At 28.8% G+C, this 4,955-nt stretch overlaps 1 long non-coding RNA gene across 1 annotated transcript; it reads left to right on the plus strand.

Moving 5' to 3' along the window:
* Positions 1-1,782: 1,782 nt before the first annotated feature.
* LOC115881838 lies at positions 1,783-3,958 on the plus strand. The gene is made up of 2 exons (XR_004050097.1): positions 1,783-2,217; positions 3,822-3,958. It is a non-coding gene; the product is annotated as an uncharacterized LOC115881838 (long non-coding RNA).
* Positions 3,959-4,955: the final 997 nt, after the last annotated feature.

The raw sequence follows: 4,955 nt of genomic DNA on the forward strand, positions 1-4,955 counted from the left end.
AGTTTCCACCCGGGCGGGCGCCTTCCTACAATTCCAACCGGGCCTCTCTAGCCCTGTCCGATCCGGTCTTCTATTGTTATACAGGGTGGTCCGAATTGTATTCGGGAAACTTCGGCAGCATACTCTGTAGATAAAATTAAGTAAAAAAGGTTATATACATTTATGACCTAAAATGCTTCGTTTCGGTTTTATGTAGCTGGCGCCCCCTACAAGTAGGAGTCGTATTGACATCGAAATCAAATATCGACATGCGTTCAGAAATTATTTTGAAAAAGTCGAAATAAAAATGAAACTTCTACACCCTGTATCTCCGAAAGGAAGCATCTTAGGACATAACAGAACAAAGAACAAACCAAACCTAACCGAAGTTTCCGAATACAATTTGGACCACCCTGTATATACATTTTTGTCGATTTTGATACATCGGAGTATTTTAACATTGTAACTCATATGATAATAATTGTAAACATACATCTCTGGTTGTAACTGGCGGTTACAAAGGTAAAAATAAAAAAAGTAATCTAATTTATTGGAATTCAAAATAATGAAACAAATTTTATTCTTACTAAAGATCATATTATTTTATAAATCAGTTACAAGCGTGATTAAAAATCAGTTCCTAGTTTGAAATTAAAATATATGTAGATGAAGAACATTGAACTATTAGTTTAGTGAGTCATGCACTTATGTTATTTGATTTATGTGAATCATGATAATTAAACAATATGCAAATAAAAAGCGATATTTTATTGCCTTTTTATTACAGACAATGTATCTGATTGTTTTTTTTTTATTTACTGGGTATCGTAGTTAAATAAATATTTAATAAATTCAATTATTTATATTAGTAGAGGTAGAAGGGGGTTTCACCATCAGTGGAGCAGTGGAGCAGGTGGAGCAGAGCGCGTAAATCAGCTAGGAACATGTAAAATAGGCTAATAAACAAGAATAAACGGGTTTGAACTGCTTTGAACAGCTTTTGAACAGCTTTGAACAGCTTTTTAGCGTAAAACAACAGACCTGTGCAGTTTTTGTTCAAACCCGTTCAAAGCTGTTCAAAAGCTGTTCAAAGCAGTTCAAACCCGTTTATTCTTGTTTATTAGCCTATTTTACATGTTCCTAGCTGATTTACGCGCTCTGCTCCACCTGCTCCACTGCTCCACTGATGGTGAAACCCCCTTCTACCTCTACTTATATTTTTTTTAAATTGTAATTTTAAAAATTGATATGTGTGATAATGTTATTTTAACATTTCAGATGTTGGGTGGTTTTGGTTAGACAATTTGCTTGATTTTTCCCCATTTTTATTGTTATTTCCTCAGAATGAAAATAACTAGAATTATTATCTATAGTAAAATATAACAACTAGTGATGGGACAACTCGAACGAAAATTCGCTCGGGTACTGGATTATTAAAATAACCGACGTCGCTCGATTATGAACGAGCGATGCAAGTAACGAACGCAACGATCCTAGAATGAAATCCGATTTTAATGTGACATACTCGATAAAAGATCGAGAGAATTTTCTACATTGCAGGTAGCAAATTTATACGACGCCGTGTATATATTTATCCGTTGCGTATCTGAGAGACAAAATTTTACGACCTATATCAACAATGCTTTGAAATAAACTAAAACCCTTGATTATGTATAAATAGATATACAATGAGGACTTAGTAAAATCCTATCTTCTAGATGGCGCCTTGCCCGTTTTGCATTTTTGTATTCCCCTACGATTTTCTTTGAGGGGAATCCGTTAAACCCGCCTATCGTTCAAAAATGGAAGGGCGCGAGGTCACATCTATTGGGCTACTTATTAGCACGTTTCACGCATGTTTTACGAAAATAGCTTTATCCTTGTTTGTTTCAACTGTGACAAGAAAAAAGGAAAAAAAGTCATATTCGTTTCTAAATTCGGCAGTTTTGTTTATCTTTCTCGACTTCTGATTTCGTTTCGTTTAGGTTATGTCTTAAAAAATAATTATTTATAAGCTGTTGAGTTGAAATATACCTTAATGCATATCTAAATAATTAAAAAAATCAATTTTTTCGTCCCCCACGAAGAAACGAAACAGTATTTTTGAATATTTGGATTACAAACTATTATTTTATGAGTTTTATGTGTTGTGTTTACGTGATGTGTAATGTGTATTTTGTACCTGCTGGATAATATTTTGAAATATATTTAATTAAACAAAAAGCATCTGTATTACAGGTGAGTAAATACTGTTCATATTTATTTCTAAATTCATATAAATTTGTTTTAAATCACTCTTGGTTTTTAGAGTTTTTATCTTAGAGTTTTACCTCATAGAGAGTCTGAGATAAGTTTAATAATAAACATTAAATTTGATAGATTGATAGATAGATTAAACGATAATGGCCAGTTGACTTAAAAATTTAAAAAATACTGATTTTATGCTATAAATTATGTTTCATTTCTTACTTTGCTTTTTTGGAACTGTCAGATATATTGTGTATTTTATAATTTTTCTTAATTAATAACGTAAAATATTGTTTATCTACACTCAACCCTGTGTTTAGATAAAGCTTCATATCAGATTTCCTATTTTATATTTTCACTCAAATCATATTTTTGTAAAATAGGTATGCTTGCATGCAAAAGTAGCGTAAATTTGACAGGGAGGTATTTTTATAGATATACAGGATGATTCGTAGATTTAAATACATATTTACTTTAGAGTTGTATAGTTTGTCAAAAGAAAAGCTATATTTTTTATTTTTTCTTGGTGAATTTGTCAAAAAATTGTCATTCCAGAAAATACTATAATGTCGTAATCGTATAGAGTTCATTTTGACCATTTTTGGATTAAATTTTTTTGTTTATATAATAAAATATATATTTAAAGCCCTTTCTAAGTTAAAAATAAGTAATATGGAAGTTTTTTACTGGAACTAATTTAAGGTAATGTTCTCTTCATATAATTATATAAAAATATGCTAAATTCCTAAATTATTTATATGATTAAATTTTCTTTATATTATTTTTTTTGTATTATATACAGGATGAGTCAAAACTATATATTATATTTTTCTTTGCTATTTCAAATGGAACACTGTATTTTATATCATAAATCAACAAATCTTTTATCCAACTTTTGTTTTGTTAAGATCTATATCCCAGATTAATAGTTATTGGATTGTTCTCAATAATTGTCTCTTTGAGAATAAACATGATTTGTTTTTCGCAATTTTTATTAGTAGGTTTGTCGTTAAAAGTGATGTATCTACATATTTATCAGCGACAAAAATTAAGAATTAGATGTCTAAAATAATTTCCTAATTATTTTTTTACTTAGCGTATCAGTAAATATTATTTATTTTATTGCTGCAGCTGAAAATAATTATGTGTTCCAAAAGAGGACATTACTGTATAAATATCGATTATTTGGATTTAAAAATTATTTTTCAAAACAAAGTTGGAAAAAACTACGTTTATGTCATAAAATGTGGAGTTCTCTTTGAAATAATCGAGAAAAACCCAACATCTAGTTTTGACGCCACCAGTATATATCATGCATTATAGTTGATTATACTGCAATTTATTATACATACGTAGTTTTGTTTGGTGAAAATGAAACTTTCTAAAAATATTCCCAATTAAAACATATTAAGAATTTCCTACATTATAATTTTGAAAGACGTTTGAGTGGGCAGACAATTTGGTCTAAAATAATCATATGTCTAAAAAAATTAGTCTAAAATAATCAAAACCACTTAACACATATAACTCGCTTTTAAAAAATCTAAAAGAAATAAGTTTGTTTATTATATTCATATTTTATTAAATTATTATAGGTGTGACTGCTAAGTGGTCGTACTCGCCACTTTAACCAACCATTGGTGGGACCATGGTAGGACCTTCAGAGATTATAATGCGAATTTTTCATACCATGTAAATCTATATACATATATTAATAAATGCGTTTGTTTTATTAAATTTGTTTTCTTGTACGGTATGAGCGAAAAAAAAACGGCGTCTATTTGTTTACGTACAAATATATGACATCGATATTCATTTCCAAGCCACCTCTGACGCCGTTTTTTTTATCGTATGGTATACACTTACATATATATATATATATATATATCCTTTATCCTTTAAATCCGATATATTTCTAATAATTATAAAAATAAGATACCTGATTGATTCTTCCGAAATATTATAAAATGAGATATCAGGAAGTAAATAAAGTTAATTATCTCGCTTGTTTTGGGAATTCAAAAAAAGGGTATAGAGAATCTTAAGAGACACAGTTCAAATATTATTTTTGAGTATAATGGGTGCTTCAAAAAATGTGGCGGATATAATGTAACATGTTTTTTAATGCAAAACTCTTATTTACAACTTTTATTTTATTTTCGATTCTGCCTAAAATTCTATAACTTTTTTTTTATAAATAACGTTAGTTATTTGCAAAATAAAATTATTCCTATGTTACATAATTGTCAGTTGTTTCCGAAGTTGGGCTACACAAATTTGGTAGGAGTGTTTTACAGAGCTGAAGAAAAAGATATATGTAAAAATACTTGGAGTTAGATGCTACACTGTGTTCAAACAGTTTTTTTTGGCTGATCCTATATATTATTATTTTTTCTAGTGCTTTTACAAAACCTTTCAACATTTGTTAAGAAAGTATATTAAGTACATCTATACTCTATACAGCTTGCAATCTGTTCTGAATTTTTCAATTTTTATCCTTCTTTTACTTCATTTACACTATAACAAGTTTTGCCATGACAAAACAAAAATTATTTATTATTAAGCATTAAAGTAATTTATATAGTTATATGACATTATTAATAGAAATTGAAGAATTTTGTAAAATCTATCAGAAAAAAATATAATATACCGGGTGTTTTTCAAAAGTGGCTTGATTGACGTATTCAATTAGTTTCGGTTATTTCTTGTTTCACCGGAAATGACTACAA

Source organism: Sitophilus oryzae, unplaced genomic scaffold (genome assembly GCF_002938485.1).
Source record: "Sitophilus oryzae breed Bouriz unplaced genomic scaffold, Soryzae_2.0 scaffold_1743_pilon_pilon, whole genome shotgun sequence".
Lineage (NCBI taxonomy): Eukaryota > Metazoa > Arthropoda > Insecta > Coleoptera > Curculionidae > Sitophilus > Sitophilus oryzae.